The sequence below is a fragment of the Peromyscus californicus genome, unplaced genomic scaffold (assembly GCF_007827085.1).
Source record: "Peromyscus californicus insignis strain IS unplaced genomic scaffold, ASM782708v3 Scaffold_4__1_contigs__length_199733344, whole genome shotgun sequence".
In the NCBI taxonomy this organism is placed as follows: domain Eukaryota; kingdom Metazoa; phylum Chordata; class Mammalia; order Rodentia; family Cricetidae; genus Peromyscus; species Peromyscus californicus.
This window is the reverse complement of record NW_026294562.1, coordinates 92,923,352-92,937,522: the sequence shown is the minus strand read 5'-3', so window position 1 is coordinate 92,937,522 and position 14,171 is coordinate 92,923,352.

The window sequence follows — 14,171 nt, the reverse complement described above, 5'->3', positions numbered from 1 at the left end:
CTCACTTTGGTAGTGGTCCTGTTCCTGGGTGGAGGGAGTGCTGCTGAGGGGCTGAGAACGCAGCCAGGATTGGCTGAGTCCACAAGGCAGAAGCTCCAGAACCGAAGGCTCTTCCAGGCTGCCTTCATATCTGTTAATGCGTCCTTTACAATCAAGGTCATGAGAAGTGTTCTCCAAGATCTGTGACCCCCACCCCAAGCAAATTAGTTGAACCAAAGGAAGGGATTGTAGAGTCCCCAGTCTTAAGCCGGGCAGACTGAAGTTTTAGAGGCCCAGACTTGTGAGTGGCGTCTCAGTGGTGGCACAGTGACACTGACTGTAGGTAGGTGGTGTCAGTCTTGGGGTAGAGGATATCTCTGAGCATCTGCCGCAGAACTGATTGCTTGCTGGTGAGAAAACCCTGCGTACTTCAGAATCACAGAGATGGCCTGTGTTGTGAGTACACACAAGAGTTAAGTTTCTGTTTTGGTTTGTACCATGTGTTTGTAGAGAAGTCCGTTTTGTCTCCCAGTTAGAACTGAAATGTGTGGTTTTAAACTCAGAGCAGATATTAAGACACATTCTCCCTAGGAGTTTGGGCTGGAGCCTGGGGCATGCCTATTTATCATGGTTTCCTCTCTTTTGTGATTCTCTGCGGTTATTGATGTCTTTGGCTCTGGGAAAAGAACCAAGAACAAAAATAGCAAGCCATGTATGAAAAGAGAGGGAGAGATCAAATGTGAAGGTTTTCAAGAGTGGACGGAGAGAGTGAGAGGCAGAGGCCCTCAGAGCATTTCCTTTAGAGGGCCGGGAGGCCCCAGTGTGAACACAGCACTCCCACAGGTCTTTTACAGAGCTCAGGGGGCTGGGCTGGGTCAGGCTGGTGAAGCCTCAGAAGGATCCTGGACCGCTCACAGGCTCAGCAGGAATTACAGGTGCTAGTGACGGCTGTCCTGGCTGTCCCGAGGAGAGCTGGAGCTGGACTGGCTGTGTCCTGGCAGCCCTCTCTGCCAAAAGCCTGCCACCCCCTGTGGCTGTGGCTCTCACTCCTACCACTTTTGGGGAGAGGCAGTTGGAGAAAAATGCTCACTCATCTTGTAGTGTCTTGGCATTTCCCAGCACTGTGTTCTTATTGACTCAACAGCCCAGCGGCCTGGCAAGTTCTCCTCTTGTGTTTTGCTTTTTTTTTTTTTTTTTTTTTTTTTTTTTTAAGAGAACTTCAGGGTGCCCCCGACCATTTTTCTTAAGATTAATTTGTTTTATTTTATATATATGAACGTTTTGCCTGCACATATGTAAGGGCAACTTGTGCATGCCCGGTGCCCACTGAGGACAGATGAGTTATTGGATTCCCTAGAACTTGATTTACAGACAGTTGTGAGCTGCCATATTGGGGCTGAAAACTCAACCCAGGTCCTCTGCAAGAACAGCAAGTGCTCTGAACCCCTGGGCCATCTCTCCAGCCCCTCCTGTCATGTTGAGTAATTGCTGCTTCTTAGGCCCCTCTCATGTCCTATCTGGTTTTTAGTTTAGATTTTTTCTCACAAATCCATGAACTTCTGTATTATCTGGGGCACCTACAAAGCAACAAGGCATGCACGGGCTTGTTCTCCAACATTCTGGCTTGTTCTACCATTTTTAGAGGGTTGGAGACTGTGGTTACCTGGCCTGCTCCATATGAGCCTCAGGATATAATTGGGCGACTACCTGCTGGAATGCACCTGGCTTGCTGAGGCAGGACCTAGCGCTCTGTAGGCATGGAAGGGAAAAGGGCCAATGGTGAAAGCTACAAGCTGGCCACATAAACTTGAGAACAAAGACACCACAGTTTAATTCACAGCTAGCAAGCAGATCCCTCCAAGGTCAGAGGCAGGCCACACCTGCAAGGTCATAGATGCTGGTGAGGGCCACTGGCCAGCGACAGTCAACACCGGTAGGGAACAGAGCAGAAGTCATAGATGAACAGAGCTGGGCACCAGTGTGTGACACCCTCCCCCCCTTCCCCCCCCCCCCCGCCCCCCGCCCCCGCAACTGCTTGAGCAGCATGTGAATAGTACATGATCATCTCCACAGTTGGGCCAAGAGACTATGCCAATATTCTGCCGACCCCGGATGGTTTTGCCCCCAAATGTGCTCAGAGAATTAACTAATTTCTACTTAACTTAATTTCTACAAAATCTGTGAGGCTACTATTAGCCTTGCCTTTTTAGACAATAAATACTAAAAGTTATTGAGAGTTCAGCCACACAACAAGCACTAATGTAAATATCCCACATGTATCAAAAAAGTTCCATGTGGGGCTGGGTTTGTTGACAATCTGGATTGTAAGCAACAGAAACCAATTCTGGCTAGCAAAGAAAACTTTACTGATATGATGGTAGAGTATGTCACGGACATCTTATCAGAGGAAGAGTTAGTGTGCCAAACATGGGCGTTCAGGGAACAGTTTTGGCCTGGTTTTGTAGGTACCTCAGAAGGTAGATTTGGCCAGGCGGTGGTGGCGTATGCCTTTAATCCCAGCACTCAGGAGGCAGAGCCAGGCGGATCTCTGTGAGTTCAAGGCCAGCCTGGTCTACAAAGTGAGTTCCAGGAGAGGTGCAAGGTGCAAAGCTACACAGAGAAACCTTGTCTCAAAAAACCAAAAAAAAAAAGAAGGTGGATTTGGAGATTAATCTGGTGCAGCTCAGGGGCTCCCCAGTCCCTATGTCTGTTTTAAATGTCACATTCCTGGGAGTGAGAATCTGATTGGCCTTTCTGGGATCATTTACCTGTTTCTGAACCAATCAAATTGAAGGACTCTGTGGCTCAGGCAGATGACCCTGAGAGTGGCCATCTTTACATGGAGGTGTTCTCAGAGAAGTAGATTCACTCTGAGCCATTTATCAAAAGGCTAATAACCGCATGCTCATGTTTCTAGCAGCTGGGACCCTGGTTCATTCTAATGTGGGTAATGGAAGAGAGGATTAAGTGGGAAGAGCCTGGGGCTAGCAACAGGGACAGTGCAGGATGGTGGGGTTACAACCCCAGGCCCGAAGGAAGCAGTGGCTTCTAGGACTTGTGCAGATTGGTGTAAGGAGACGTCTGCTCGAAAGCAGCTGTGCTACCTGGGGAGGTCCTCAGCCTCTCTGCAGCCCTGCAGGGTGGGACCCAGGTGCAGAAGCACCAACATGTCATGCGCCTCCTGCCCTCCCATTCATTTCTCTGGTCATCTGGGAGAAGTCAGAGGGCAGAGGAGTCCCTGGAGACTGTCTGTAAAAGGCCAGCCTTCTAGGACACAGGTCAGGGTGGGGAGGGTGGCGAGCAGCTAGGGAGGTGAGAGTGGGAGTCAACACCATAAATCCGGTTTATGGGCGAGTGACTAGTCCCAAGTTTGGAGAAGGAAGTTAGTAACCCCCTTAAGGTTGACACAGGTAACTGGAGGGAAGTCTTCGGAGCTGATTTTTGGTGGTTTGATACAGTATCTTTCATGTAGTCCAGGTTTGCCTAACTCTCTGTGTAGCTGAGGATGACCTTGAACTCATCATCCCCCGGCCTCTGCTTCCTCAGCTCTAGGATTTCAGGCATGTGCCACCACACCCGATGAAATGGTGGGGTTTGAACTCAGAGTCTCGTGCTAGGCAGGCGCTCTACCAACCCAGCCTGGAACCCGTGCTTCTGGATGGTGTTCTCTGTCACCTCCCAGATGAAGAGCCTGAACTCAGACATCCCCAGAACTGTCCACACAGCTCAGGTGAGTGACTTAAGATGGAAGTTGTTCCCTCCTAGCTGCCAGAGCAAAGCCTCTCACCTGCCTCCTCAGAATGGTCCAGAGAGACTTGGATCCCCGCTTTTTCTTCAGACTCTCCCCCTGAGGTTTTCGGGGCCATGTGGTTTGGACGCTCAGGGGCAGCATAAATACCATCCATGCTTGAGTGGCGCACAGGCCGTCCCACTCTCCTGAGGACAGGGATGTGATGGAGATTTAAATCATATTTCAATTAAGCCTCACTTCTCTCAGTCCTCAAGAGAGCCCAGCTAGGCCCAAACCACAGACTTGTGAGAGCAAATGCCATTATCAGGCGCCTGTCCATTACGCAGATGGGCCCATTGGCACCTCATTTGTCTGACCACTCACTTTCCTACCATTGCCTGGAGCCAGTCAGTTATGCAGAGGGAACTTCATTAATAATAATAGTAATAATGTTCTCTGCACGGCTTTATTTCTTGTCTCATGGTTTTTTCTTTTCTTTAGCTAGTAAGGGGCAATGCCTGGCATACATTTACTGTGTATTAGATACAAGGATTACCTCATTTCATCTTGACAATAAACCTAGGAGGTAGGGTAATAATACTTAATCCCCACCTCATAAATGAGGAAACCAGAGCTTAATGTGGTGCCTAAGGCAACATAACAAACATCGGGTCCAGGATCTGAGCCCAGAAAGATGAACTGCAGAGACAGCACAGCTCATCCGTGATGCCTGTTAGTGCCTTGGATGACCTGTACTCATAAAAGAGTGGATACTAGTTACCCTTCTTCCCTTTCAAATGTGAATTCTGATATATGTACAGATATATATATATATATATATATCTGTATATAGGGACACGGTGGAGACGACATGTGATCACCAAATATGTGTGCTCTTTAAAAAAAAAAGGATTTCTTTTACATCTGAGTGTTTTGTGCATGTATGTACATGCATGTCTGGTACCTGCAGAGGCCAGAAGAAGGTGTCATATCCTCTGGAGTCAGAGTTACAGACAGTGGTGAGCTGCCATGTGGGTGCTGGGAACTGAACCCGGGTCCTCTGCAAGAGCAGCAGGTGCTGACTGCTGAGCCATCTCTCCAGCCCCCACGTATTCCTTTCAAGTTCCCCTTTCCAGCGGAGTTCAGGTGGAGCTGTATAACCGTGTCTGGTCTATTAGAGGGTGGCAGAAGAGATCCGTATCAGATTCACACACAGACAGACACACACATGCACATACACAGACACACACACACACACACACACAAACACACATACCCAGACACACGACAGACACATACATACATACACAGACACATAAACAGACACAGACACACACACAGAGACACACACAGAGACACACACAGACAGACATACACATACACATACACAGACACACACACACACAGACACATACACACATACACAGACACACCACAGACACATACATATATACACAGACACAGACACAGAGACACACACAGACAGATACACGCAGACACACACAGAGACACACACACACACACATACACAGACACACACTCATACACACACACAGACACACACACATACACATAGACAGACACACACACACCAAGTGAACAAACAAATGAAGTAAAAATTAAAACAACAACAAAAAAGCTTCCTTAAAAAAGGACTAGACTGAAAGTATAAGAATAGTGTCTTAGTTTCTGTTCTAGTGCTGTGATGAAACACCATGACTAAGGTAACTTATAAAAGGAGGCATTTAAGCACTTAATTGGGGACCTGCTGACAGTTGGAGAGGGTGAGTCCATGACCATCATGGTGGGGGACATGGCAGCAGGTAGGCTTGGGGGTGGTGCCGTAGCTGAGAGATTACGTCTGATCTGCAAGCAGGGTGCAGAGAAAAGAGGGGCAGGAGAGAGAGAAGGGGAGACCCTGAGAAAGAAAGACTGAGCCTGGGCCTGGCATGGGCTTTTGAAGCCTCAAAGCCAGGCATACACCGCCTCCAACAAGGCACACCTCCTAATCCTTTCTCCAAACAGTTCCACTAACTAGGGAACAAGCATTCAGACATAGGAGCCTAGGGGAGCATTCTCATTCAAACCACCACAAATGGAAAAAGATATACCATGCAAACAGAAACTGAAAGAAAGCTGGTGTGGCTAATAGCAGACAAAATAGGTTTCCAGGCAAAAATTGTTGCTAGACAAAGACAAACATTTTTATAATCATAAAACAGTCAAAGCATCAAAAATATATAAAACTTTGAGCATATGTGCCTTCACTAACACAACCCAAAGTGCATGAAGCAAAACTGGAAAAAAATGAAGGAGTAGTTATCAGGAATATTCAACACCTACCTCACTTTGAGTAGTACACAGGGCAACTGGACAGATCACGGGGACAGGCTGGAATAAAAATGAACTTAAATAAATAAAAAAGGACGTAATAGCAAAAGAACTCTAACCACCAGCAGTAGAATAAAAACTCCTCTCCAGTGCACCTGGACCATTGTTGGGAATAGACAAGACAACAGGTCATAAAAACAAAACCCTCAATACATGCAGAAGGGGCAGCAAAAGGAGTAACCCTTCTAGGGACAAACTGAACAGAAGTGGGGGGCAATGTTTGCATCCAGAGAGCAGCAGGCTGTCCTTGACATTAGAGAAGACCTCACCAAACAGAAAGATGCTCTGGATTCATGAATTCCAAGGCTTAATACTGTCAAGATGGCTACACTCCCCAGACAGATCTGTTCAGCTCAGACTCTATCAAGACCCAGCTGGATTTTTACAAAAGTTGACAAGCTTATAATAAAATTCATGTGGAAATATAGAAGATTCAAGATATCCAAAGACATCTTGAGAAAAAACAAAATTGGAGGGCTCATGCTCTCTGACCTGAAAACTTGGCCAAGTATTAATAGAATAACCAAGAGTGTTGCGCTGGCATGGGGGATAGATGCAGTGGTCAGTGGCCAAAACAGAGCCTGAAGTAAGCTCATGTTCGTATTGCATCCAGTGGACTTTCTACAAGGATGTCAAGAGCATTTTGGGAAAAACGAATAGTCTCTTCAATAAAAGCGGTAAGAAAACCTAAATAACCATGCAAAAGAGTAAAGCTGGACTCTCACATCACACATAAAAATTACCATAAATTTTATTGAAGACCTAAGTGTGAGAGCTACAATGATAGTACTGTTAGATAAAAACAGGTGGATCCTTATAGCCTTGTGTTTTATCTGCATGTGTACTACGTGCATGCCATAGAGACCAGAAGAGGCATCAGATCCTCTAGAACTGGAGTTATGATGGTTGTAAGCCACCATGTTGGTGCTGGGAATCAAACCTGGTCCTCCACAGGAGCAACAAGTGCTGGCTCTATAATGATGTCTTTCTTTAAGAAGAGACAACACGCTTTCTTAAAGTCCAGGGTTCCATAAAAGACACTAAGAAACAAATAAATGAAAAGACAACACATTGGCCAAGAGAAAACACTTGAAAGTCTGATATGCAAATGATATCTGATAAGGTCCAAGTATCTAGAATATGTAAAGAACCATCATAAACCAACAATAAAAAAGAATTAATCTAATTTTAAAATAGGCTGGCCATTAAGAGTTTAAAATAGGCTGTGTAGTGATATATTGTATGTAACCTAAGAAATAAAGCTTGCCTGAAGATCAGAGGACAGAGCCAGCCACAGAGTTGGCCGTAGAGGTCAGGCAGTGGTGGCACACACTTTAATCTTAGCACTCGAGAGGCAGAGGCAAAGATTCATCTGGATTTCTGTGAGTTCAAGGCCACACTGCGCTACACGAGATCAATTCAGTCTGAAAGAGAAACAGAGGCAGTGATGGCACACACCTTTAATCCCAGCACTAGGAAGGTTGAAACAGGAAGTGATATAGCTGGGCAGAGAAAGGAATCTAAGACGGGAGGAGACAGGAACTGGTGCTCTTGCAGGCTGAGGAGTTGGTAAGGTTAGAGGTGGTGGCTCTGGCTTGCTCTGCTTCTCTGATCTTTCAGCTTTCACCCTGATATCTGGCTCCCAGTTTTTATTAAGACCAATTAGTATTCGTGCAACAAGGCTGGCCAAAAGGTTGGCCATTATTGGTCATTAAGAGAAAGAGACCCACAGGGGGTGCCCCCAAGCAGCCAGGAGAAAACATGGGCCCGCCCCCAGGCAGTTGGGCACTATTAAGGTAAGCAAATATATGGCGGGTATGGGAGAGAAAGAGAGACAGTATGGTTCATGTCCTGTGGAGAGAGGCAGATCCGAAGAGGTGAAGGCGGTGAGGAGTAGGCTGAGGTGTGTGGCTTGCTTGCCACCCAGGGCCATGGTGATGTCCGGGCCTGGGCTGCTGCCACAGCCCTTGTCTGGATCTCTGGCCCTGCTGCAGCTGTAGTCTGGTTTGATGTTCACAGCTCCTGATACCACCGAAGGCTGTATCAGGGCTGTACAGAGTTGGTCCCGCCCCTCACTGGCTGCAACACTAGGGACTGGCCCTGCCTCTTACCTGCTGCAGCGCTCCAGAGAGCATGGTCCTGTACCTAGTCTGGGCAGCACAAAAAGCTGACCCTGTCCATGGAGGCATGGATGAGCTGGTCCTGAGACCATGAGCGTGGGAGAGCTGGCCCCACCCCACTCGTCTGCCATGTGATGGTGTGGATGAAGGAAAGATGCCCTCCCCCCTCCCCACCTGTGGCAAGCGAGCCGATCCAGACCCTCACCAGCTGCAGCACTCAGAGAGGGGCCCTTGCACAGTAGAGCTGACCTGGTCGACAGAGGCCTGGGTGAACCAGCCGGAGAACATGAGCACGGGAGATCTGGCCCTGCCCCTCATCTGCCATATGGTAGCGTGGGTGAGGGAGAGATGCCCCATGACCACCTATGGCAGGTGAGCTGGCCCTAAGGTCATGAAAGTGGGAGAGCTGTTCCTGCCCCTCACCTTGCCTGGGTAACACAGTAGAGCTGGTCCTGGTGGTGTAGATGTGGGTGACACAGCCCTGAGGGCATGAAGGCAGGAGAACCAGCCCCGCCCCTTGTTCCTTGCTGTATAGGGTGAACTAGCTGGGGCAGTGGTGAGGATGGGGCAGAGTGGGAGGGTAGACCAGGCTATGAGTTGACCCACCCTAACTCAGGCTCGGAACTAGGGCTGTGAGTTGGCCTACGCAAACATCCACTCCATCTATGATCTGCTGGAGCACGTGAAGGGACTGGTTCTGCAAATCCAAAGCTGCGGGATCTCCTGACACAGGGCAACAACACGTTATCCAAGAGGAGTCCCAGTGAGGGCCCAGTATTGATAGTAGGCAGAAACCAGAGGCCTCAAACCAGACCAATGATTCTTTGCAATAAACACTTGCAGGTAAAAATGTATGGACTAAAGGGTAAACTGTGTGATTCACCATGTCACACTACAGCTTCTACAAAGAGATTTTTCTTTATTTTATTTTTTGCAGGGCGTGCAGGGGAGGTTGCAAGGGCAGAGGAGGGCAGATACAAAGGGACGGGGAGATGAATGGGATTGAGATGCATGAGGTGAAAGCCACGAAGAATAAATAAAAAGTTAAAAAGAAAAGAGATCTTAAAAAAAATAGGCAAAGGTTTTGACAGATATTTCTTGAAATAAGATGTAGAATTGCCAATAAGCGTACAAAAAGATGCTCTCTCTGTCAATCATCAGAGGGATGCAAATCAGACCCACAACAAGATGCCGCTTCTGCTTCCTACTCACCAACACAATCAGATAAAGACAATGGCAAAGGCTGCTGGGGATCTGGGGAGCCTGGGACCCCCATGCATTAGTGGTGGGATATCAATGGTAAGGTCACTTTGGAAGACGGTTTGAAAGTTTCTTAAAATGCTAAACATGGGATTACTGTATCAGTTACCAGTTTCCCTCTTGGACATCTGTGTAAGAGCAGTGCAACACACATCCACAGAAAAACTTGCACACAAAGGTATGTTGGCAGAATTATTCATATTAGCTCAAATTTGTCAAAGACCCTAAAGGAAGAGCTAAAAAGATGATATTCTCAAAAGGGACATGTGTAAAGCTCCATGGCTTTGGATGAAATAATAGTTTCCCTTTTTTCCAAAGAAAAAAATAGACTTCCTCAAAATTAAAGTAAGCAACCTATATATCTGTCAGCAGATGAGTAAGCCAAAAATGGCGTGATCATGCAAGAGAATGCCATTTGGCTTCATACTACACCATGGATGGACTTTGAAATACTAAGTGAGAGAAACCAGACACAAGAAGCCATATGCCATACAAATTCCCTGATTAGCAATGTCTAGAACAAAGATTCTTTGAGGGTTTGTAGCAGGCTTTCTTAGACTGCCAGCCCCCAAATCATGATGTGGAGACTTATTAAGTTATGAATGTTCAACCTTAGTTTAGGATTGTCCCACTAGCGGAAACACATGAACTGTGGACCAATAGCTGAGGAGCCCCCATGGTACTGGACTAGGCCTTCTGAATAAGCGAGACAGTTGTTTAGCTTGAACTGTTTGGGGGGCCCCCAGGCAGTGAGATTGGGACCTGTCCCTAGTGCATGATCTGGCTTTTTGGAACCTAGTACCTATGGTGAGACACTTTGTGAAGCCTTGGTGCAGAGAGGAGGGGCTTGGACCTGCCTCAACTGAATGTACCAGGCTCTGCTGACTCCCCATGGGAGACCTTGCCTTGGAGGAGGTGGGAATCGGGGGTGAGTTGAGGGGAAAGGCTGGGGGGTGAGAGGAGGGAGGACAGGGGAATCTGTGGTTGATATGTAAAATGAATAGAAAATCTTTTAATAAAAAAAAAGAGGGCCGGGCGGTGGTGGCGCACGCCTTTAATCCCAGCACTCGGGAGGCAGAGCCAGGCGGATCTCTGTGAGTTCAAGGCCAGCCTGGACTACCAAGTGAGTTCCAGGAAAGGCGCAAAGCTACACAGAGAAACCCTGTCTCGAAAAACCAAAAAAAAAAAAAAAAAGAGGAAAAAAAAAAGGATTGTCCCACTAGCTCTTATAACTTATTTTAACCTGTCTCTCCATCTACATTTTACCCTTTTTTTTCATTCTGTATGTCCTACTTTCCTGCTTCCTATGTGTCTGTCTGTCTGGCAGCTGCCTGTCTGTCTGGCCCCTGGTGTCTCCCTCTCTTTCTCCTTTGTTCTATTCTCTCCCGAGCCCAGATTCCTTCTCCTACTTATTCTCTCTGCCTGCCAGCGCCGCTTATCCCTCTACTGCTTAGCTATTGACTGTTCAGCTGTTTATTAGAACAACTGGGTGACTGAGAGGCAAGGTAAAACAAACGCAAAACATCTTTACATAGTTAAACAAATGTAATACATCTTTGCCTAGTTAAACAAATATTCCACAACAAGGGTTGGTGAAAATGTTCTGAAATAAATAAAACTGGGGGCTAGAGGGATGGTTCGGTGGTTAAGAGTGCTTATTGCTCTCACAGAGGACCAGAGTTCCCAGGACCCACATGAGGCAGCTCACAACCACCTGTGACTCCAACTCCAGAGGATCCAACACCCTCTTCTGGCCTCTACAGGTGCCCGTACACACACACACACACACACACACACACAGAGTTCTGAGTCCAGTGAGAGACTGATTCAAAAGATAGAGTGGAGCATCATTGGGGTAGACACCTGCTGCTAACTTCTGGTCTCCACAGGCATGAGCACACTTATGCACATGTACCCATGTGCACATTTACACACATATATACTACATACACAATAAAATATGATGTCTACACAGAATAGAATACTCTGGAAGGAAAGAGATACCAGGAAAACAGCAGCATGTTAGGATATATTAAACAAATTTTGCAAGTATTGTAATTTAACAAAATGGGATAAAATCCAGAATATTAAACAGAGTTAGAGGGCTGGAGAGATGACTCAGAGGTTAAGAGCACTGGCTGCTCTTCCTGAGGACCTGAGTTCAATTCCCAGCAACTACATGGTGACTCACAACTATCTATAATGAGATCTGGTGCCCTCTTCTGGCAAGTGTATACATAATAAACAAACAAACAAACAAATAAATAAAATATATTTTAAAAAAAACAGAGAAAAGCTGACTGCTTTTAGGTCCTAGACAGGAAGATGTGGGAAGTGTAAAGGCTTAGCATGACAATTGTGATAGTTTGTATATGCTCTAACAAATAAAACTTGCCTAGAGATCAGAGGGCATAGCCAGCCACTAGCTAACCATAGAGGTCAGGCAGTGGTGGCACACACCTTTAATCCCAGCACTTGGGATCTCATGTCTTTAATCCCAGCACTAGGGAGGTGGAGACAGGAAGTGATATGGCTGGACAGAGAGAGGAATATAAGTTGAGAGGAGATGGGAACTCACTCCCCTTTTGGCTGAGAAATTGGTGAGGTGAGAAGGCTCTCTAGTGGCTGGCTCCTTTGTCTCTCTGATCTTTCAGCATTTACTTCGATATCTGGCTCCAGGTTTTTATTATTAATACCAATTAGAATTCTCACTACAGGCGATGCCACAAGAAGACTCTCAGATGATTAAAATGAGTAGTGGAAAATACCTGACTGAGGGCGTGACTGCCACTTGGAAGGATCAAAAAGCAGCAGGCAAGAGGAGAAAAGACAGCACATTTGAGACCCCTGTTGTTAGTTGTTTTTTACTCTTTGCGGCGGGGGGGGGGGGGGGGGCACCACCCAGCTCCCAAATAAATCACACACAGAGGCTTATTCTTAATTATAAATGTCCAGCCTTAGCTTGGCTTGTTTCTAGCCAGCTTTCCTTAATTTAGCTTATCCTATCTACCTTTTGCCTCTGGGCTTTTCTCCTTCTCTTACTTCTGTAAATCTTACTCTTACTCTGTGGCTTGCTGTACATGTAGCTGGTGGCTGGCCCCTGGAGTCCTTCTCCTTCTCTGGCTACTTCTCTTTTCTTGCTCCTCTATCTCTCCGCCCAGATTTCTCCTCTATTTATCCTCTCTGCCTGCCAGCCCTACCTATTCTTTCTCCTGCCTCACTATTGGCTGCTCAGCTCTTTATTAGACCATGAGGTGTTTGAGACAGGCACAGAAACACAGTTTCACAGAGTTAAACAAATGTAACATAAACAAAAGTAACACATCTTAAAATAATATTCTACAACAGACCCCTATCTCCACCAAGTGGTGCTGAGTATGGTCATTGGTGAATGGAACCTACTAGATGCAAACTCATCAGTAGCTCCTGGAGGAAACAGTATTGTTAGAGCATGGGTCTGTATAAAAACTCAGGAGCTGATTGGTTAAGCCTTTAAGCAACTTCAGGCAAGAAGTGGGTCCCTCCCCTAAGTCTTGTTCTCCTCTGTTCCCTCTTTCCAGGTGGCCAAGGAGAGCAAGGGTCTAGGAGGAAGCTGCTCAGAAAAGAGGCAGGGATTGCAGCAAACAATGGGGGTGGGACTCCCTGCTTTATAATGTCTGCCATAGGTACCTTAGTATTGTTCCAGGCCCGTGGCGCCATGGATACCTCAGGCTTCCCTTTCTGAGTGCTTACATTCTGTTCCTGTTCTGTGGTTTGTATGTTGCCATGAGTGTCTGACATGGACAACCTGCCATTTTAGTTCAAAGGTCCACCCTCTAAGGGAAGCGTGTCTGTTCTTGACTGGAAGGCCCATGAAGTGCTCTGATAGATTTTGTTTATCATTTTGAGAAAGGGTCTCGCTCTGTAGCCCAGACTGGCCCAGAACTCATGGTAATCTTCCTGTCTCAACTCCAGACCCTGCTTGTGGTGACAGATTGCACTTTGGTGGTTTCCCATGAGGAGCAGCAAGAGCTGGTCCATGTATACAAACGTTCACTCAGACCGACATGTTGACTAGTAATTTCCCTTTCTTGTCATGTCTGAATTTTTGGAACCAAGCTTTTGCAGATTATAAAAATGAGTTTGGATGTTCCCCCCTCTGCTTGTATTTTCTGGACACATTTTTAGATTAGTATTATTTACTTCTTGAGTTTTTGTGACCCCATCTTGGCTACAGCTGTTTTTTTTTTTTTTTTTTTTCTGGGATTGATTTTTTTACTTTCCTTTTGGTACGCTCACATCTCTGTCTATATGACTATAAGTGATTTTTGTTTCTTATGGCAATTTGGCAAATTGCATTTTAAGGAACTTGTATGTTTTAAATACCAATTTATTAGCCTAAATGAAGGCACATAGAAAGCCATTTGATTATTGTAAGGTTATTTATAATATCTATTTTTGTTGTTTTATTTTGAGATAGGTTCTTACATATGTATCCCTGGTTCAAACTTACTATGTAGCTGGGGATCACCTTGGACAAAAGTCTGCCCACCACCTCTCCAGGGCTGAGATTACAGGTGTGCCCCAGCACACCTGATTTTACATGGGATAGGACCCAGGGTTCCTGCAGCCTAAGCAAGCAGTCTATTGCCTGAGTTATGTCCTGCCCACTGCCTAAATTATACTATCTTCTCTCAAAAAAAAATTGTATT